This window comes from Canis aureus, chromosome 17 (assembly GCF_053574225.1).
Source record: "Canis aureus isolate CA01 chromosome 17, VMU_Caureus_v.1.0, whole genome shotgun sequence".
Lineage (NCBI taxonomy): Eukaryota > Metazoa > Chordata > Mammalia > Carnivora > Canidae > Canis > Canis aureus.
In genome coordinates, this window is record NC_135627.1 from 36,786,649 (window position 1) to 36,810,765 (window position 24,117).

General features: G+C 35.0%; 1 long non-coding RNA gene and 1 pseudogene across 2 annotated transcripts in view; both read right to left on the reverse strand.

The window, feature by feature from the left end:
* The window catches only part of LOC144287531 (uncharacterized), a 146,106-nt gene that overhangs the window by 114,808 nt on the left and 7,181 nt on the right, over window positions 1–24,117 (reverse strand). The gene's annotated exons all lie outside the window — the stretch shown is intronic.
* LOC144287605 (AN1-type zinc finger protein 6 pseudogene) lies at window positions 3,744–5,086 on the reverse strand (annotated as a pseudogene).

Sequence of the window (24,117 nt, forward strand, 5' to 3'; positions counted from 1 at the left end):
ATAAAGACTCAAATATTTTGAGTGTCCTATTACAAATTTACGCTCTTCTACCTTAAATGAAAGTGTAATAAAACAACATTGAGTTTCTTCCTAGTGGCTTACACACAATTTCCCATTTAGAAAAGCCAGAAGTATCATACAGGATAAATGTTTTACTGAATAAATGCATCAGGGGCTAATGAACATTTCGCATGCTGAATGGGATTCCCATGGCTCTAATGATTTCTTCAAGCTTATTTCAGGGCTGTGCTAATTGACAAATTTAAATCATAGATAGTTTGCTGCTGTAGCCCATTTTGTTTAATGGGAACATTTCTCCTGTCTTTCAAGTAGCCTTTATTTAGGGATCCATGATTCTGTTACTCAATCCAAACGGTCAATGATTAAGTTAGGTCAGTTGGAGTCAGTATGTTCGAGCCATACACCTGCAAAGAGTTTTCTCTTTTCTTCCTAGGACTTTGAATTTAGAAAACAATGTAAGGTGGTCCCTGTGCCAGTATTTCCCATATACATGTTCAGTTATGTCCAGTAGGGGACAATGAGCCCCACATTCAGAGAGAAGTGCTCAGGGTAGGAAAAGAAATAGAGAACTAATAGCATTGTTAAATGCCTGATATAAGAAATATCCCAAACAGGCAACTCTCTGGATGTCTAAGTTATGTGAGCCCAATTAATTGGGCTCTCATAACTTTTCTTCTTAATATAATCTTGCAATTTGGGTTTGTGATTTTTTAAAAAATTTTATTCACTTATTTGAGAGAGAGAGAGAGAAAGAGAGAGCTCAAGTAGGGTGGGAGGAGAAGCAGACCCCCAGTTGAGTAGGAAGTCTAATGCAGAGCTTAATACCAGGACCCTCAAATAATGACCTGAGCCGAAGGCAGATGCTTAGCCGATGAGCACCCCTGGGTTTGTGATTCTTATTAAAAATATATCATTGCTAAGAAAGTTAAATTCTAAATCTAAATTTATTCCTTCAGGATTTTTCCCCTTTCATAATTTTCTGGAATAAAAATATACCCTTTAATGTTTTTTCTTTTTAATCTTTAAAGTATTTTTAAGTAGAGAGAATTCCTTCTATCTGTTCCTCAAAACTGTTTCCTGAAACACAGCATTCTAATAATGGATAGAAATCACATTAAATTTTTAATTTCTGTCATACCCATTTGTAATATAGTAAAAATATATTAGAACTTGTTTCTAAAATTTTTAAAATATTGTTGTGAGCCTCTAATCAGAAAATCAATGTGAATGCATTTAGAAAATAGACTAATCCAAGGGTTGCATTGGTTTATGGGAGTGGCAATTCTTTTGTCTCTACTTTGTTATTTATTCTATTATGTATTTTTTTTTTCTAATTTGAAAAGATTTTTTTGAAAAGATATTTAAAAACTATGTTGCACTGATTAACAATTAGAGAAGATGTAACATACAAAGGACATCATAATAACCTGTAGAAACCTGATTTCATAATTTCTATGACTTCTGATGAAATGGAATTTAAGTATATTGTCTGAAAGTTAAACATTGGTAGCTTATTGGTGATCAAATCAAAGAAGGTTGAAGACCATGGGGAAAAAAATTGAAGTTAATTTGACAGTCTAATGTATCCTTTTTCAGTAATGATCTACTTATCATAAGTTTATGAGAACTCATATTTCTCATAGAAAATATAGTAAGAAAGATTGAATTTGTCACTTTTTCAGAATACTAAACATCTTTATTTCCCTAACTCTAGTTTTATTTTTTTAAAGATTTTATTTATTTATTCATAAGAAACACACAGAGAGAGAGAGAGGCAGAGACAGAGGCAGAGGGAGAAGCAGGCTCCATGCAGGGAGCCTGATGTGGGACTTGATTCCGGGACCTTGGGATCACGCCTTGAGCTGAAGGCAGATGCTCAACCACTGAGCCACCCAGGTGTCCCCCTAACTTGAGTTTTAAAATAAGAAATAACATGCCATGAATGATCAATCAAAGTCAATTTTGCCATGTAGATTTGCAAATTTATCTTCTAGGAAAATTTATAAAGAAAATTGAGAACTCACTTCCCTTACATACATTTTCACAAAAATTCACAATACATTATTTCTTGTAGATTAAATCTTCAGGAAGCTTCAATCGTTTACAATGTGAAATCAAAGTAAAATAATTTGAATGTATGAAATAACTTGGTGGCTAAATCCCCATAAAATTCTGTGATCAGTTTTCAAATCACCTCTCAGACCAACTGGAATTGGAAATATAGAACATAGAGAAAATTATTTGAAAAGTTCACTTAACTAACACACAGAAACACACACACACACAGGCTAAAAATGATTAAAGACAATTTAGGTGATACAAATGAGTGCTTATTTAATGCCTCATGAAACAGACAGTCTCTCCCCAGAGCTCAGAGAACCACAAAATGGGGTGTGAGACAGGAAATTTGTACAGGATAAAGAATAAAGAGCAAGGATGAGAAAAATAGAAAATACATGATTGGCTGGGCCACCTTGGTGGGAGTGAGAAGAAATAAGTATAGATCCCAGAGCTGGGTTAGCATTTGGAGATTGGGTGCTTAAATATACTTCATTTCTGGTCAAGTGGAACATTTATAAGGACATAAAAATTGCCTAAGTTTCAGCTTGTTTAGATGGTGCCAGGCAGAAGTAGCTCCATCTTGGGAAAGTAATTTAAACAGATATGCACACATATACATGTATTCATTCACATAAACCTGCTCTTGAAGAAGTCAAAGAAAAAAAAAGTCAAAGAGCAAGTACTGGTTAAGTACTGCTGTTAAGTACCAGTTAAATATTAGTGTTAAGCACGTATTCCTTAAGTACTATTGTTAAATATTAGTTACAGACACTTAGAAAGAGGTTTTTTTTTTTTTTTTTTTTTTTTTTTAATATGAGCCAGGCTAAATATTGGGAAAATATAAAAATCTACCATTCACTTTATATATTTAAATTTAGAAAAATCATTTCAATATTAGTTAAAATGTGGTAATCTGATCTGATAACATGCGACCTATATGTTGCATTGGCAGGGATATTCTAAAGCAAATGACAAGCAGGTATAGAGCAAGACTCAAATGGAATTTGAAATAGCACATGTAAATACTTATCTATGGGAAAAAAAACAGGAAAATAGGGGATGGCAAGAATTAACACCTGACTTTTTTTTTCTTGGTGGCACAAGTCACAAAGTTGAAATAGGATTTGTTTTTTGTTTTTTTTTGTTTTTTTTAGTTCTAATTTTGGCTGATGCCTCAAAAATCAAGAACAATTTATGTAATATATGTGAAGTACCCTCAGATCCTAAATTAAAGAAGGGATCCACCTATTTAAGGCATATTTAAATGTGAAATGGGTTCTGCTACCTCTGGTATGTAAAGGAGTTAGACATTAAAAAATCCACTTGGGAGAGAGGGTTTCAGATTCCTGGCTTTAGCATTCTTTTTAGAGATGGAGAAGGGTGCTTCCCACCTTTAAAACAAATGCAGGAAGTAATAATACAACCACCTGACAGCTTGCTACGTGTTTCCTAAAGTTCAAGGGACATAGATACTATTTGATTCCTAAAGGGAGAAGTCTTTTTTTTTTCTTTTATTTTCCTTTCCTTTCTTTCCTTTTTTATTTTTATTTTTTTCCTTTTTATTTAATCAAAGACTGGTGGAAAAACATAAATATAGCACAATTACTTCAGACCATTCTTCATATTGTATACACACAGACCAATGAACGTAATCTGAAAGAAACCTGCAGTCGGCAATGAAATGCATACAGCCTTTTCTTCCCTCACTCAAAAAAATGTAAAAATACACAAACTTAGAATCTCATCAGCACACACTCTCCTGTGACAAATGATTCAGACATAAATAGTGGGTGCAAAGAAACTATATGCTAACATATGTAGAACCTTTGTTAATGAAAACCCCAAAGCAGCCGTAAGGATGAAGGTACATTCAGTGACTGGTAGGTTGCTGTGCCCCAAAGGGGTGCCATAAACAGAGGTAGTGCTGCAGAGAAAAGCTATGTACACACAAAATGAGAAAATAAACTGCAAGATCAACACATGCATGTTTAATTCTGGAAAAATCTCAGCCCTCCAAAATTTCTTCACGTTTGTTATAAAAGCCCTTTGCACTCAACTAAAACTAAAATGTTCTTAAAAGTATAATACTTGTAAAGTTTACTTAAGTCTTTTCAGCCACAGAAACTGCAATGGAAATAAATGTTCAGAGTCATTTTCAAAATAAAAACAAAAATCTATTCTTCTGATGATATGCATGATTAAAAGGTCTTTGCAAGATCCAGTGCTCTACATTCCCAATGACTAGGAAAAACAAACAAACAAACCCTAAAGTCAATTTTTAGTTTGCAGATGGTCAAAGGATTTTGTATTCCAGCAGGAATTCAAATCTTCTGGATCTTTTCATCAACAACTACTGGATTTTCTTTTTTGATTTTCTCAGCAGCATCAGCTTTGTAATTGTAAAAGGAATTTTGTACATCGGAGTAATGGTGTACACCACAGTAAGCATTTCCACACTGGCATTCAAACCCAGTAAGTCCCACTTTCTTCCTGCACATGAAACAGTGATTCTTTTTTTGTTTTGGTTTTTCAAGAGACTTGCTTTGCTCTTCAGATGGCTGCTGTGACGTATCTGATACTGAAGCTTGCAGGTCTTCTGTCTCAGGCACTGCTTTGTCCACAGATGTACTGTCCATTTGGGGAGACGCAACGGATTCTGATACAAGTGACTGATCCGATACAGGGCCTGGCTGCACAGATGCAGACGTGGAGTCTAGTTGTAACTGAGCCTCCCGGGCCCTGCTGTCTGTGCCCTGGACGGGCGAAGATTCAGACCGAGGCTGACAGAGGCTGCAGGTAGGCTTATTCTACTACCATTACTACTATTCTCTTTTTGAAGATGTTCTTTATAGCATACTGAACGCATGCCATTTGTACGAGGGTTTCCATAAAACCTGCAGCCAATGGAACAAAGCATAGGCACTTGGCTGTGATTAGGTTCTTTTTTTTTTTTTTTTTTTTGGTATATATTTTTATTGGAGTTCAATTCGCCAACATATAGCATAACACCCAGTGCTCATCCCAAGTCAAGTGCCCCCCTCAGTGCCCATCACCCCAGTCACCTTATCCCCCCTGCCCCCGCCCACCTCCCCTTCCTCTACCTCTAGTTCGTTTCCCAGAGTTAGGAGTCTCTCATGTTCTGTCTCCCTCTCTGATATTTCCCACTCATTTTCTCTCCTTTCCCCTTTATTCCCTTTCACTATTCCCCAAATGAATGAGACCATATAATGTTTGTCCTTCTCCGACTGACTTACTTCACTCAGCATAATACCCTCCAGTTCCATCCACGTTGAAGCAAATGGTGGGTATTTGTCGTTTCTAATAGCTGAGTAATATTCCATTGTATACATAAACCACATCTTCTTTATCCATTCATCTTTCGTTGGACACCGAGGCTCCTTCCACAGTTTGGCTATTGTGGACATTGCTGCTATAAACATCGGGGTGCAGGTGTCCGGCATTTCATTTCATCTGCATCTTTGGGGTAAATCCCCAGCAGTGCAGTTTCTTGAGCCATGTTCCTCTGTTGCACACCTGGCGGCAGCCCGCCCTGCCCACTGCGCTACTATAAAGTTGTGGATGAGGCTGTCATTTTCTGGCAATGGAGTAAAGAACGGCAGTATAGGGGGGTTATGTCTGCATAATATAATACCATAATAGAATTAAGTATATTTCTTATAGACTAAACAGAGTGAACAAAGGAATCTACCTAAGATCAGCCTAAGGGAGATCTCACCTTAAAAGTACTGCCTAAAGGTTTAAGAGAGACAGACTTCTGCAAGTCTGAAGAGACAGCAAAAAATTGCCAGCGACAGGTAACCTTGTAAATATCAAGAGACTGTAAGTTGATCAGCATTTGAAAAGCAGCATCTACCAAATATACCTGTGCCCTTAAGGCCATGCCAACGCTAAAAAAAATCTAACATTCAGTGAGAACATTCAGCATAGCCTTGTCCCCTCCTCCCACCAACTTCCCATTTGTTTCAACCCAGAGGATCCCAAGGTAGCAGGTGTAGTTGGGAGAGGAAAAGGAGGAAAGAAGGAAAAAGAAACCGCCTTTCCCAAATGCAAGCTTTATGGCCTAAGGCAGAACTGAGTTGACACTGGGCAGAAACTTTAAGCTGAATTTATAAATAAAGTTTTAATATTATATTAAAAGGGTTATTTAGGGACACCTGGGTGGCTCAGTGGTTGAGCATCTGCCTTTGGCTCAGGGCGTGATCCCTGGAATCCAGGGATCAAGTTCCGCATCGGGCTCCCTGCATGAAGCCTGCTCCTCCCTCTGCCTATGTCTCTGCCTCTCTCTGTGTGTCTCTCATGAATAAATAAATAAATTTTTTTTTTTTAAGAGTGTTATTTAATCACTGAAATGAAATCCCACTTGTGATTGACATGGACTACAAAAGCAATGCGACCCGCACAAAATTTCACTCACCCCTATTCTCTCCAAAAAACATCTAGAGTATGGCTTTAAAGGTCCTTGAAAAAATAAAATTAATGCCTATTCACCCTTAACTAAGTCCCACTTATTCAATATGGTTACAAATGTAATGCCTGGGGTGTCACATGAAACAGCTAAGTGAGATTCTAAGGACCTTCTAGGCATGACACTGAAGGGTGATAGGCAATTCGAAGAACAATACATGTATATTCACAACACATTATGCTAATTCTCAAATTTTCAATAGGGATAGTCTTTAATATGAATTCAAGTAATATCTCTCCATTACAAGAAGTAAGCTAAAAACTCTTGACTATTTAGCTATTCATTTCCTGTAATGTCTTCTGCTGTGAGATAAGTAACAAAGATCCTTAAATATCACCATAGAATGTTCTACTGTTGTTCTCCGCTACCAGCCACCACACGCCTTATGCAATTCTCCATACTATGTATATATTTTTTTTCTGATTCATTCACTAACTCTCTTTATTTCTCCTTCTTATTACTCTGCTTAGCCTATCTCATTTTGCTTTAGAAACATGGGTATGATTTCCTCCTTTTCCCTCTTTAATGCTCTTAATAATCCTTTTATTGAATCCTTAATAATCCTTTTGGCTTCAACTCCATACACAATGGACTATCATACTAGGAAAGATTAGATAGATGATAGATAGATGATAGATAGATAGATAGATAGACAGATGGATAGGACAACTTCTGAATATTTTTTACAACTTCATTATATTTACTTTCTGAAGAACAACCTGAGCATGGTTGAAACAGAGAGATAATTTCTATTGCTAAATTAAAAGATGTTAGAGTGTGCATTGTTCCCATTTGTTTATTTAAAAAGGTATTAATTGATCACCTTCTCTGTGCCAAATGTACTAGGCATAGGGGCTACATGTATAACAAATTAAATAAATAAAGACCCTTCATTAATGGTGATATAGAAGGGAAGGATAACTCAAATAACTCTCATAAAACAATTAACCACACACACACTCACACACTCACACACACATAGTACATGATTATGGCTATAAACGAACATAACGGTGCTAAAAGACAGGATACCCAGGAGATCTGGGGGGAGTCTCTCTGAGAACTGTTTCAGTTTAAACTTGAAGTACATGTAGGAGTTAGAAAGGTGAAAAGAAATAGCATTCCAAGAGAATTGATTGTCTGTGTGAAAGCACTTCAGGAAAAGAATTAAGAGCTTTAGAAAAATTGTGAGCAAATTGTGGATGAAGCAAGCACAGAAGGGGTGGAGTTAAGCGACATCAGATGATAGCAGATAAAAAGATAAGAGAGGGCCTAATCATTAAAGGTTTTGTGGGTCAGGATAAAGACTCTAAAATTTATGCTAAGTGCAGTAGATGACAAGCATTGAAGGGTTTTAAACTAGTGAGTAAAATGATCAATCAGTATTACATTTACTGATTTTACCTTAATATCTCTCAAAAAGATTCTCTATTCTCTATTCTTATGGCCATTACTCCCAGAGTTCTAATAAATCCACAAATCCAGGTCCTTATTACTACACACCTGAATTATTATAGGAGACTTTTAAAAGACCTCTCAAATTTAGGTTCCTGTTGAAATACAACTTTGGTCTTCTCTCTCTTTCTTATTCAATGACTCCTCATTAGCTAACAGATATTACCCTGTTTCTTAGCTGACATTCAAAACTCCCTATTCTTTGTCTCCTGTCTTATCTTATATTGAAACTTAGCAATGAACTCGAACTCCTCCACATTTCCTACACATACTTGCCACTAATCCTTCCCATCATTTTCCCCAACCTGCTTTCTATGCCTTTATTCTCTTTATGTTCAAATTCTCTCAATGCTTAAAAATGTAACCCTAATGCCCCTTCAAATGCCTACAAATCTTCTTTGACCAACTCAAGCTAGATATTATGTCCCTCCTTCTCCCTTGTTTTATAACTTGATTAATTAGGCAAAAATAGGGGATCCCTGGGTGGCTCAGCAGTTTGGCGCTTGCCTTTGACCCAGGGTGTGATTCTGGAGTCCCGGGATCGAGTCCCACGTTGGGCTCCCGGCATGGAGCCTGCTTCTCCCTCCTCCTGTGTCTCTGCCTCTCAATCCCTCTCTCTATGTCTATAATAAATAAATAAATAAATAAATAAATAAATAAATAAATAAATCTTTTTTTTTTTAATTAGGCAAAAATAGAGACAGAGTTGTAATACAGAAGGCAATCTAAGGCATTTTTTAAAAAAGAGAAATACAACAAATTTTCTATTAGAGAAAAACATGCTTCTCACCCAAATAAAAAGGTGTATCATGCAATATTGTAATTTGATAACTACTGTTTTAGCGGTATACAATATTAATGTGAGTTCAAAGGTCAAGCACTAAATAACTAGGCTTTGAAGAAGACAAGAGTTTTTAGACCAAGTGAGGTCAAGGGCATTCCAACAAAGAGGAATGTCTGTTCAAGTCTTACAACTTTTGGTGTATCCACACCCTGACTTTGGAACCTGGATCTACTTCTTCATGTATTCAGCAGCCAGCAGTGTTCTGGTTTGCACAGAGCAAACAATTATCTCTTTGGTGTCCAACTTCTTCAACTGCAAGTACTGAAGATTAGAAAGCTCATGGAGTTTTCCCTCCAAGGTCCTATCATATAACCTTAGCAATTTTTACCATCATGGTTCAAAACCAAGTTCATCATTGTCCTCATACAATGGCCCATCACCCACTCTTCCCAAACAGACATATTATTGGGGGAAACTCTTAATCTCTATCCTGATATTTTCTTCCATGAGCAGGGCCACTCGTTAGCATTGCAGCCCTGGCTCCTGTTTGTTACTTATTTTACTCATGAGATAGGAAGATTGAATTATTAAAGTTGAGTTTAGGAAAAGAAGCCAGAGAAGGATGACTCTGCCCTTCCATCTTTCCTTTCTCTGGAGAATTTAGCTAACTGTAGGAAACATTCATTCTCCTCTATTCCTGTATAGCAAGGGAAACTGTGATGATCATACAGCAGCCCCAGATAGCTGCCTCTGAGTAGGTGAGAAATTGTTCGATTCTGGGATTCTATATTAAGGATCCTACTTTTTATTTTTTGTTCAATTAATTACTTCCTTCCTTCCATCCATCCATCCTTCCTTCTTCCTTCCTTCCTTCCTTCTTCCTCCCTTCCTCTCTCCCTCCCTCCCTCCCTTCCTTCTTTCTTCCCTTCTTTTTTTCACTAATGTAATATACTCCAAAGTCCTCCTTCCTTCCCTTCTTTTTTCCACTAATGTAATATACTCCAAAGTCAAAAAAGCATTTCATTAATGTCTTTCAACTCTCACTAACATACACAGTGGCTGTTTTAACTGAAATGAGTAACCACTCCCTGTGCAACAAATTATTAGTAAGATAATGTCCCCTAGCACCAACTATAGCAAGTTCCAGCTTTTCCCCAGTGGCATGCTGTCATGATTCCAGAATGCCTATGGCTAATCCATCATGGGAAGTGTCAAAGGTGGTATTCAGTAAATATTTATTTCAAGTAAATGTCTTATGGCTGTTAGTCTAAATTGATGACAACTTCGTAAAATCGATATACTTTAACTATTGTCTTATCGGGCATGTAAACCAAAAATGCCTGGAAGCAATTTCTTTTGTGATCTTGCTCCATTAATTTTAGTGTTTACGTTTAAAATGATTTAGTATCCATGTCTAACTAAACAAAATTTAATGATTAACAATTTCACTAAATTGCACTTAATGCAAAGATTCAAAATATGCACATAGTTTAATGTTAATACCTATATTTTCACATACAATGTATTTTTTAATTTTAAGATTATTATAAGACAATTAAGTTCCACTGAAATATTCACACTGTGGCATACAAATTAAGTGAACTGTCCCTACTTTGGACTCAGAAATAGTATGAGGATTTTTCACATTTTTGAAGGACAGTATCTGATGAAAAACGTATTCCTTTTTATTCTTTTATTAGTTGAGATGAACATTTATATTTTACATAAGTATTCATGTTAAAAACAAGACTCCAACTTCTATAATTCTGAGACAGAAATTTTAGAACTGTACCATGTCTTGAACAAAATCAGTCTGCTTAAGCCTGGAGCCATTTTTTTATAAGTTAAATTTAAAACAAAAATAAATTTTTAAACATTCAATTTAAAAATAAATTCTTAAAAACTCAAACCATGCAAAATTAAAGCATGATAAATTCATCCTGAAGCCTTATAAATAATCCCACTTCTTTGGCATAATAAAAATTAACCATTTCATCTTTATCTTCTCTCTTATCTTTTCTTTTGAAATATTTTATTTACTTATTTTAAAGAGAGAGAGAATGTGAATGGAGAGGCAAAAAGAGGGAATGTCAAGCAGACTCTCCAGTTGGGCTAAATCTCCAGACCCATGAGATCATGACCTGAGCAAAAATCATGAGTCGGATGCTTAAACAACTGAGCCACCCAGGGACCTTTCTCTTTTATCTTTCTATAAATGTCCCACATATGTATAATTACATGTGCAAAATACATATGTATCATTATTTACTTGAAGATATTTCCATGTTAACAGTGAATATATAATTTTACTAGGTTCTATTTTTTGTGGATCTCATTGAAACCATTTTCTCTACTAGTAGAATGAAATGTTATATAGACACTGTAGAAAATCACATTTTAATTTGCATGTTTTCTTAAATAATAAAAGTAGCGATAAATTATTGCTGGAGATTGAAAGTTTCGTAGAAAATTCTTGTAAAATGTTAAATTTAGCTTATAAAAATCTTAATTATAGAATTTAAAATTATAAAATAAAAGAAAAATTTTAAAGCAAGAAAGAAAGAGTGAAAATAATCTAGTGATTAATGTCACTGTGATATAATGTAATACATTCCTATTTTTTAAAATCAGGACCAGTGGCATCTCTGAAACATAAGGAAGAATAAATAAGTAAATGATTTTATTTAGTTACATAGACACTGTATATACACAGCAACTTCTTTTTTCCTGATTAGAAAGTCATTAAACTCAATTTTGATCACTCAAGAGATGTGAGGACTGGCAAGAAAAAAACACCTGAGAAAGTAACTTATGTTCTGTCTGTATCATGAACACCAGCTAAGCCAGCAAATGGAGGCAGGTTATATTTTCCAGCAGATTCAAGATCCTTTGCACTTTATCCAGATTTAGAACTAGAAAAAAATTGAAAATTCCAATTAGACCTAGTCATTCCAAATAATACTTCTTTTCTCTAAGATTTTGGCATTTCATCTTAATTTCTTGTCACTTGCAATTTAATTAGTGTGCTCTTATTAGTTTTTAAAACATTGAACAAAACTTTTTTTTTTTTTCCCTAGAACTGAAATCCTTTTGGAAATCAGGTGTCAGTATTCACCTCTCCATTATTTTGACATGCTGATTTTCATTCTTTTGGAATCCTTTTATACCTTATTAGAAACACATCAAAATGAGACAATGAACACATTCAATTTGGCAAGTCACTGTAAAGACTGTTTCAGATTTAATGAACATATCTTACAGTAAGATAAATTGCATCTATTGCTTTTTTTTTCACAAGCCACGACACTTTGACATAGAATTTTCTTAACAAATTTATCAAGTAAAAAAAAAAAAAAAAAAGAAAAAGAGAAAAAAAGATGGCAATAAAGCAATGCTATATGCTCTTTATGAGACTTGTAAATTGATTGTATAATTTTGTATCCTCCATGGTTCTTCTGAAATACAAAAGGAATTCTGCAGGTCATTTCAAAATTTGCAAGATTCTCTTTTCTTATTATAGTTATTCTAAGACTACATGATATAATAGTTCTTAGTATATGATAAAAACTATGTATATTTACTTCAAGGGAAGATTAATTTATCTTGAACTAAAACTAACTTTAGTTCAAGATAAATGGAAATGTATTTGAGATCACTTTGCAAAGACTGTCAAACTAACAACTTTCAAATGATTATGTTAACTTGGGTTACTTGTCATAATGCATTATATTTTTGAGGCCAGAGAATAATATCCATGTTCCCACTAGTAGACATATTTCTTCCAAAAAATTTTTAGAAAGATTATCAAGATTTTATTTATTTATTCATGAAAGACACACAGAGAGAGGCGAGACATAGGTAGAGGGAGAAGCAGGCTCCCTTCAGGGAGCCCAATGTGAGACTTGATCCCAGAACCCCAGGATCACGACCTGAGCCAAAGGCAGGCACTCAAACACTGAGCCACCCAGGCATCCCATCCCTCAAAATTTTTTGTATTAACAAAAGGAATTTCAGTGAATATTAAAGATATAATTTTATATACATAACATATACTGAGCTACCCAGGGACCAGTATAAAACTCATAGTTTTATTTGGACCGTTTAAAAATAAACCTATAAAGTAAAGAAGTAACATTAAATGTCCAGAAGCGAATAAGAAAGTTAATGAATGTTGGTTCCAAGGACATAATGTTAAAGGGTTTCAGAGACTATATCATTCAGAAAGGTTATCCTTGATAAGATGAAAAAAGGATGAAAAATGTTTCCTTTCAGCCACCAATTTTCTCAGGGCCATGCATTCTTGGGCACCAACATATGTTTTGCAATTCACTATTTATATTTAAAAACATGAAATGGAAAAGAATGACTTATCTGTTCTATAATTAGAATGGATTGGGAAAGAAAACTTATCTCTTTGTACATAATTATAAAACACTAAACAGAGTACTTTCTCTCAGCTGGGCAACCAATTCATTTCTTCATCCCATCAGTCTTATAAATGAAGATATTACTAGTATCAGTATTATTACTATTATCTGTACTTTATGGTTAAAAAACAGATTGACAGTTGGCTAGATAATTTGTAGAGGGTCACCTAGTAGTTTCCAGGACTGAAATGTGGATCCACATTGTCTGAGTCTATCGTCCTTGCCCTTGAAGTTTCACTAAAAGCTTCGCCAAAAATGGTCAAGCAGTTTAACAACAATTAAAGTTTAATTGAAATATTTTTAGAAGAAAATATTTACTTGTAATCAAATAATGAAAATAAGACTATTTACTTTTTAATGTAAGAATATATTATAAATCACATAACAGTCACAAACCATAGGATATTTTAAGGTCATTTAGCATTTCTGAGCAGTTTCTTTTTAATTTCTTTAACCTAGTAATACTTCCATATGGGTATAAAATATTTCATGTGTTATTTATACAATGTATTGTATTTTTAAGTGAGAGATACAGACATGTGAATTTAATTGCAAAAGAAAGTTAAAAAAATATCACGTGGTATAAACAAGCATCTTGAATATTTCCATAATTCTAATGTTTTAAACATTATTAAATTATATTATCTAACTTTTGCTAAAGGTATCCGAAATCATATAAATCATACTCTGATTCTCTGTAAATGTGTCAAACATCTATGAATTTATGTAGAGTGTCTATCTTGGGCCATCAGCCATCCAGCTTGCCCAGCACTTCCCTGGTTTAGTACCAGAAGTCCTATGACTTTGGAATCCTCTTACTTAGGCAATCAGAATAGTCGGTTACCCTTTTCACTTGATAAAAGTAGAAAATAGAATTGAGGAAAAATAGCCCACAACTCAAGTGTAGTGTTCACATAGAAATCAAATGAGGTACCTCCATGTCAATACTTACTTTGATCAATATGTGGAAAAATCCTAAATATATATATATATATATATATATATATATATATATATATATATTAGCCATTGGTTTACTTCAATAATTGCTCATTATGAGAACATTACATCTCAGACTGTATGTCAGATTGTGGGGTATAAAAATAGATATATTGCGTCTTCCACTCAGAAAAGAAAACTAAGAAAAATCATTACTCAACTGGGTTGTTATGACAAAATACCACCCTTTGTGTGCATGTTACAGTTCATAAAAAGGAGAAATGATATTCAGTCATGTTGAGTACACAGAGATTGAATTCCCAGGTGACCAATACACATAAAATAGAATACAGTCGTTGGAAATGAACCAGATGGAGAAAATTGTATTTATTAAAAGACAGTACAATATGATAAGCCACTTTGAAAATGGGATGGCTAAAAGTGAAAAGGATAATAAGCAACAAAGGGAAATAATTCTGGACAATAAGAAAAATATGAATACTAAAACTGAACACCTACCAAGTTCTTATGTTTTCTAGAGACTGTACTCTGCTTTACGTGAATAGTCCCAGTTTCTGTTCACAACACCATTATGGGCCAAGTTTATTTTCTTATAAGAGCTGTGGAGGCATAGAATCAAATGATCTAATCTTTTAGATTATATCCCAACTGGTTATACATAAAAAACACAGAATTTGGAAACAAGAATTATTTTAAATCTTTCAGTGTATCATTAAATAATTTTAAAATGTAAGTTAAGAATTCAGGTCAATACACTCTATGTAAAGTAGCTAATTTCAGTAACTCCAAATTTAATTAGAAGTCTTCCTATATATAAAGATTATTTTGATGGAATCTTGTCTCACATTTAGATCTTTCATCCATTTTGAGTTTATCTTTGTGTATGGTGCAAGAGAGTGGTCTAGTTTCATTCTTCTGCATGTGGATGTCCAATTTTCCCAGCACCATTTATTGAAGAGACTGTCTTTCTTCCAATGGATAGTCTTTCCTCCTTTCTCAAATATTAGTTGACCATAAAGTTCAGGGTCCACTTCTGGGTGGACCATTGATCTATGTGTCTGTTTTTGTGCCAGTACCACACTGTCTTGGTAACCACAGCTTTGTAGTACAACCTGAAATCTGGCATTGTGATGCCCCCAGCTATGGTTTTCTTTTTCAAAATTCCCCGGGCTATTCGGGGTCTTTTCTGATTCCACACAAATCTTAAAATAATTTGTTCTAACTCTCTGAAGAAAGTCCATAGTATTTGGATAGGGATTGCATTAAACGTGTAAATTGCCCTGAGTAACATTGACATTTTCACAATATTAATTCTGCCAATCCATGAGCAGGGAATATTTTTCCATCTCTTTGTGTCTTCCTCAATTTCTTTCAGAAGTGTTCTATAGTTTTTAGGGTATAGATCCTTTACCTCTTTGGTTAGGTTTATTCCTAGGTATCTTATGCTTTTGGGTGCAATTGTAAATGGGATTGACTCCTTAATTTCTCTTTCTTCAGTCTCATTGTTAGTGTATAGAAATGCCACTGATTTCTGGGCATTGATTTTGTATCCTCCCACGCTACCAAATTGCTGTATGAGTTCTAGCAATCTTGGGGTGGAGGCTTTTGGGCTTTCTATGTAGAGTATCATGTCATCGGCGAAGAGGGAGAGTTTGACTTCTTCTTTGCCAATTTGAATGCCTTTAATGTCCTTTTGTTGTCTGATTGCTGAAGCTAGGACTTCCAGTACTATGTTGAATAGCAGTGGTGAGAGTGGACATCCCTGTCTTGTTCCTAGGGGAAAGGCTCCCAGTGCTTCCCCATTGAGAATGATATTTACTGTGGGCTTTTCGTAGATGGCTTTTAAGATGTCGGGGAAAGTTCCCTCTATCCCTACACTCTGAAGAGTTTTGATCAGGAATGGATGCTGTATTTTGTCAAATGCTTTCTCTGCATCTAATGAGAGGATCATATGGTTCTTGGTTTTTCTCTTGCTGATATGATGAATCACATTGATTGTTTTACGAGTGTTGAACCAGCCTTGTGTCCCGGGGATAAATCCTACTTGGTCATGGTGAATAATTTTCTTAATGTACTATTGTATCCCATTGGCTAGTATCTTGTTGAGAATTTTTGCATCCATGCTCATCAGGGATATTGGTCTGTAATTCTCCTTTTGGTGGGGTCTTTGGTTTTGGAATTAAGGTGATGCTGGCCTCATAGAACGAATTTGGAAGTACTCCATCTCTTTCTATCTTTCCAAACAGCTTTAGGAGAATAGGTGTGGTTTCTTCTTTAAACGTTTGATAGGATTCCCTGGGAAGCCATCTGGCCCTGGACTTTTGTGTCTTGGGAGGTTTTTGATGACTGCTTCAATTTCCTCCCTGGTTATTGGCTTGTTAAGGTTTTCTATTTCTTCCTGTTCCAGGTTTGGTAGTTTGTGGCTTTCCAGGAATGCATCCATTTCTTCTAGACTGCCTAATTTATTGGCATAGAGCTGTTCATAATATGTTTTTAAACATATTGGTAGGGCTAGTTTCCAAGATCTATAAAAAACTTATTAAACTCAACACCAAAGAAACAAACAATCCAATCATGAAATGGGCAAAAGACATGAACACAAATCTCACAGAGGAAGACATAGACATGGCCAACATGCATATGAGAAAATGCTCTGCATCACTTGCCATCAGGGAAATACAAATCAAAACCACAATGAGATACCACCTCACACCGGTGAGAATGGGGCAAATTAACAAGGCAGGAAACAACAAATGTTGGAGAGGATGCGGAGAAAAGGGAACCCTCTTACACTGTTGGTGGGAATGTGAACTGGTGCAGCCACTCTGGAAAACTGTGTGGAGGTTCCTCAAAGAGTTATAAATAGACCTGCCCTACGACCCAGCAATTGCACTGTTGGGGATTTACCCCAAAGATACATATGCAATGAAATGCCGGGACACCTGCACCCCAATGTTTCTAGCAGCAATATCCACAATAGCCAAACTGTGGAAGGAGCCTCGGTGTCCAACGAAAGATGAATGGATAAAGAAGATGTGGTTTATGTATACAATGGAATATTACTCAGCCATTAAAAACGACAAATACCCACCATTTGCTTCGAGCTGGATAGACCTGGAGGGTATTATGCTGAGTGAAGTAAGTCAATCGGAGAAGGACAAACGTCATATGTTCTCATTCACTTGGGGAATATAAATAATAGTGAAAGGGAATATAAGGGAAGGGAGAAGAAATGTGTGGGAAATATCAGAAAGGGAGACAGAACATGAGAGATTCCTAACTCTGGGAAACGAACTAGGGGTGGTGGAAAGGGAGGAGGGCGGGGGGTGGGGGTGAAATGGTGACGGGCACTGAGGGGGGCACTTGATGGGATGAGCATTGGGTGTTATTCTGTATGTTGGTAGATTGAACACCAACAAGAAATAAATTTATTAAAAAATTTAAAAAAGATTATTTTTTTTAAATTTGAATATAGTTGATACAATGTTACATTAGTTTCAGGTGTACACATAGTGATTCAACTACTCAGTATGTTATGCTATGTATATCACAAGTGTAGTTACCATTTGTCGTCATACAACACTATCACAGTATCATTGATTACATTTCATACATTGTACCGTTTATTCTAGTGATTTATTCATTCCAAAACTAGTAGCCTTTATCTTCTACTCCCCTTCACCCATTTGTGTTCATCTTCCCACACCCTTCCCTCCGCCAGCCACTCATTTGTTCCCTACATTTACTGGTTTGATTCTGCTTTTGGTTTGCTTATTCATTTGTTTTGTTTTTTTTTTTTTTAGTTTCCGTATATGATTGAAATCATATGGTATTTGTCTTTCTCTGTCTGACTTATTTCACTTAGCATAATATCGTCTAGGTTCATCCATACTGTCACAAATAGCAAGATCTCATCCTTTTATATTCCATATATATGACATCCTTATTAATTTATGTATTGATGGACAGATTACTTGAGTATCTTGGCTATTGTAAATAATGCTGCAATAAACATAGGGGTGCACATATCTTTTCAAATTAGTGTTTTTGTCTTCTTTGTGTTAATGCTCAGTAGTGGAATTATTGGTTCATATGATATTTCTATTTTTAATTTTTTGAGGAACCTCCATACTGTTTTCTACTTTCTCTACAAATTTACATTCTCACCAACAGTGCACAAGGATTCCTTTTTCTCTACACCCTTCCCCAAAATTGTTATTTTATTTGTCTTCAGATTTCAGCCATTCTGACAGGTGTGTGATGATAGCTTATGGTTTGATTCACATTTCCCTGATGATTAGTGATGTTGAGCATATTTTTATATATTTGTTGGTCATCTGTATATAAACTTATTTTTTAAAGATTTTATTTATTTATTCATGAGACACACACAGAATGAGGCAGAGACATAGACAGAGGGAGAGGTGGGCTCCCCATTGGGAACCTGATGTGGGACTCGATTCCAAGATCTTGGAGTCAAAGGCAGGTGCTCAACCACTGAGCTACCCAGGTGCCCCTAAACTAATTTTTAAAGTATCAAGGACCTAAAAATAATTTCTGCCATAAAAAACTTCATAGAGTCCCAGGCATGTACATATTATGTAGATTTGCTGCGATGTGCAGTCAAAAACATGTGTTCCTATCAATTGCAAGATAGATACAAAGTATCTCAAAGCTCAGCCCAAATTGTCTGAATAAGCAAATGTACACATTGAACCCTGAGAGGAAACAATTTGCCTCATCTTATCTATGAACTCAGTTTAAGTTTGCAGAAAGCATTCAGCAAGCACATTTAAAATAAATCCTAATTCTCATCTGATTTAGCCACAGAATACCAACAGAGATAAGAGAAGTAAATTTACAATCATTAATTAATTGAACCACATTCACTGCTTATGTTGCTCCATATTTATTGCCGATGCTTTAGAAAGTACATTAAGAACAATAAGTAAAATTCACTGGGTGATACCTGAGAGCAGCAAATATTCTGGAGAGGGAAAAGGCAGGGAGCGGGGAGAGTTGGAAGGGAGGAATAACAAGGACAGAGATCATATTGGAAACTTTACATAAATTAAAGATCATTAAAACGAAGGCTATAAATAGGAAAATAAGTCTAATTTTTCAAATGTGACTTAATACTTCTTACCAAATTGGTAAATTATCTTTTAAGAGTGAATTAGATATATTAATATGAAAACACTCAACATACTTTAAAACACCATATGTATTTCATAATTTATATTACAATCTAGTGTCTATTCATATTTGTTCCCTTGAAAAACAGTATCACTGTCTTAATGAAAAGCATAAATTGGCCAGATAATCTTGTCCAGAGTGTGAGAGGACTTTTTCTCCTAAGATTTATGCTATCTAATTAATCAAGAGCATTATCTAATGGTGATTACCACAAAATGCAGTTATAAAGTCATGAAATTACAAACAGGGTTTGAGGTCCACGTTGTAGGTAAACAAAGTAATAAAAACACCTTACTATGCAATGGCTAGAGCACAACTGTAATGAGGACGTCACAAAGAAAACCTTCCAAATCCTTCCTCCTGAGGAACAGGTTTTGAATTGACTATATTCAACAACATAGAAAATTATGTCCCTCTCTACCCCCTTGAAGGAAAATTATTGACATTACTAAGTGCAAATTAAGTGTTAATAACTGCGGAAGGCAAGGTTTCAGGCCAAAGCCCCGTAGATACACAATCCCAAGTTCTAAACAAGACTTTTTTCGGATTTCTCTCTCTCACACACATACATACCATACAGACACAAACAAATACTTATACTCTTTAGATGCTAAAGTGCATTCAGAGGACTCAATCATGCTAGTAGTTTCATGGTGCTGACCCTCTGATATATTCTACTTGTCTATAGTATAAGTGACATTTAGCAACTGGCATTTCTCATAATAAAAAAAATATTCTTTCCACAAGAGTTTTTAACTGCAACGTCTCTCAGTCTGAGCCTAAAGATTATCTTCTGAGTGTAAACTCCTGGAACTGCCCAATAATGCCTTATGGAATTTGTCTTTACACTTAGTACTCCATAAAATTATTTAAATTTTTAAAAATTCATGTGTTGTCTTTATCTTTTCCTTTACTTTGTAACCTGCATGAGAGAACAAGGTTTGCTTAAAATTTTTATTACTCTATTTCTCGCATCTACAGTAATCCTTGGAACATAATAAGAGCAATTTTGGTGAATGAATGAAAGTACTATAACCACTTTTCTGTTTGGGGCAGGGAAGGGTCAGGGAGTGATAATGCTATAAAGTTGAGACACTTGAAATTATCCGTATTACATATATTTTTTTCCAGAATTGGTTAAGGCATTACAAGATTTCTTCATGTTAAGGAGCACTACATTCATGTTGTATTCTGCAAAGAACAATTTCCAGACCGTTAAAAAATAATGTTTCAAAAATATTTTTGAAATATTAAAACATTTTGCAGTTATAAATACTTTAATTATACCACATACCATTCAGGTGCAAAATAGATGGTAAGAATCTATAAGTGGCCACATATCATTGGGCAAATTGCACATCATAGACATTGTAGATTTAATAATTATTACAATATATATCCAGGAGATCATTCATGTCTTAGTTAACAAAATCTATTTGTTACAGTAGTCTATCAGCAGATGAGAGAAAAGAACATTGAGGAAAGATCAGCTTTTCTTATTCACACAAGGTGCCATAAAACCCAGGGCAGCCTTGAGGATCAAGAGGAAGAAAATGTCATGTATAGGGAAACTTACTAAGTCTCTGAACTCATCACAAAATATGTTAATTAAAACTAATCTTTTATTACCTGGTATAATATATTTATTTAATTATATATCCTCCTACCACCATTAAATGGCTCATCTATGATAAGACTGAGAATTTCACGAGATGTTTTTGGTTCTGAGTTTCTATATGCTTTAATAACTCATCTCCACAAAAAAAGGCAGTGAATCCCTACATCTTGTTCATAGTCCATAGCCTTGTCTCTACTGACAGTAAATTTGATCCAAAACAGAAATCCAGTCCCGGGGGATCAGTTCATAAAGGGAAGAGAGACACTTGAGCTCTTTTTTTGTTTCTTACTTCCAATTATGTAAAATTGGAATTATTAAAACAAGACTGGATATTAGATGGTATTAGGAAAATGGTATGGAGACAATTTCCGAGAAAAAAAAAACAAAAAACAAAAAACAAAGAAAGTGAACCTGCTGAAAGAAAGATGAATGAAGCAGTACTGAAAGAGGAATACGTGGTGAAAAAGAGAGAGATGAAAACTTACTGTGGAAACTACTAGATTTCCAGTTCTAATCTGTCAAGCCTGGAAGATCTCCTTGTCATTCAGTTCATGCATTCATGTAATAAATTATTGTTTTTTTTCCCTTACACAACTGAACGTCTATTCCTGTTGATTATAAACCAAAGATAGACTTGACTTCATTTCTTTGTATTCCACTTATTTCAAGTAGTTCAAATTTTTCTCTAAAATTTCATGCATATGGATATTAAAATATGCATCAAGAGGATTTCTCAGTTATATATAATTAAGTGAAGATGTTCTATATGTAGCATTATAGCTGTAAATGATTGTATTGTATTTATTTATGACTTTAAAATTTCTTCCCAGTTTTTAATCTTGTATTATGGTAACCAAATTCTGAAGGAAAATGTAGGAGAATGGATTAATAAATCTACACATTGTTCAAAGCATGCACCCTAAATCATGGTACTTTTTGTCACAAAGGGTCAATGTACATTTCAGGATAAAAGTATTTTAAGATGGAAGCAGGCTTACTGACTGAAGAAGGTGGGTGGACATTGTGAATAAATAATAAAAACAAAATTTCAAAGTCATTGGACATTTATCCCTGAAACTATATAAGATAATCTGTAAGTATAAAAACACAGAGATTATGACTTAATAGAGGGACACTTTAGTTATGTAGTTTCATTATCAGTATAATTTATAGTTGGAAATAATAAGTTCAAAGCCCATAGTACATTAGAAATGACAAATACCCACCATTTGCTTCGACGTGGATGGAACTGGAGGGTATTATGCTGAGTGAAATAAGTCAATCGGAGAAGGACAAACATCATATGGTCTCATTTATTTGGGGAATATAAATAATAATGAAAGGCAATAAAGGGGAAAGGAGGAAAAATAAGTGGGAAATATCAGAAAGGGAGACAGAACTCCTATGTCTGGGAAATGAACTAGGGGTGGTGGAAGGGAAGGAGGGAGGGGGCTGGGGGTGACTGGGTGGTGGGCACTGAGGTGGACACTTGACGGGATGAACACTGGGTGTTATTCTGTATGTTGGCAAATTGAACACCAATAAAAAATAAGTTATTATTTAAAAAAAAAGCCCATAGTACAAAGTTTGCATGTCAACTCAATGTAAATTGTACATAGTATAGAGTCAGTATGTAGTAGGCATATATCACTTTCATCAGTTTTTACCACTACTCTCGTTTTCAGGGCAGTTATAATTAGGTTCTGTGATGTTTCCTTTCTTTCAATCAGAGTGTTTGTCATCAAGTGCTTTAGTTCTAATTATTAAGTGCCAAGTTTAAAATGTGAGTATGGTTTTCCTTCTATGGGATATAATAATCTACATAATATGTCTACATAAAAATACCCCAAATTTTGAAAATAGAATAAGGAATTCATTGACTATCAATAATTGTACACATTTTTTTAAGAGAGTGTGAGCAGGGAGAGGGGTAGAGGGAGAGAAAGAATCTTAAGCAGGCTCCACGCCTAGTGTGGAGCTCAATGCAGGTTTCTATCTCACAACCCTGGGATTGTGACCTGAGCTAAAATCAAGAGTTGGATGCTTAACTGACTATTCCACCCAGGCACCCCAGTTGTATACTATTTTCATAGAAGCAAAAAGAAGCTACCTTCAAAAAGGAAGAAAAAAGCATCCAATCATTTAAATAAGTTCTATTAAGCTCCTTCCATTGAGGATAAAAATGAGAATGTATAATTCATACATTATCAACATTTATCAACATATTATTATCAACATTTTTAGTTGATACACTAAAAAATTGTGAGTGCGTTGGTGGATGCAATTTTGTTTCATAGGTGTTCTGTTTGAAGAAGGCTAATGAGGCTTGAGAATGCATAGGAGAGAACAAGAAACCCAACCTGAGATGTTTTTGTAGAATTTATTGAAAACTCCATGCTTAAACTGATCCCTAACTTAGAAAACTTAGAAACTTAGAGGCAAGTGGGGTAAGGAAGTATATAAAATGAATAATAATAGCAGTAATATCAATAATAGTTAGTAGTAGTGAAGCACGATTGTTTGAAATGAAGTTTCCAGGGTTGAGCTAAGGTAGTGGGAGTAGGGAGGCAGCCAATATGGTGGATCTCTCAGTGGAGGCTGGTGGTCAGAGAAAGCAATATAAATATGGGGACAAATGAGAGACTAGAAAGGAATATGATAAAAAGACACTGGAGTGTCTCAGAAATCAGAAGACAGGGCATCAGATCACAATGTAAGTTTGGGGCCAAGAACTAGTAACAGAATTAAAGAATTGTTTACTGAGCAGCCCGGTTGGTTCAGTGGTTTAGCACCGCCTTCAGCCCAGAGCCTGATTCTGGAGACCCGGGATTGAGTCCCATGTCAGCCTTCCTGCATGGAGCCTGCTTCTCCCTCTGCCTGTGTCTCTGCCTCTCTGTGCGTATCTCATGAATCAATAAATAAAATCTTAAAAAAAAATTAAGGTATTGCTTACCAAACATAATAGGTGCTTCCCACAGGTCAAGATACAATTTAATCCTTTTTTTGTTTTGTTTTTACTTTAAATATTTTATTTATTTATTATTTATTTATTTATTTATTTATTTATTTATTTATTTATTTATTTTAAAGAGACAGAGAACACAAGTGA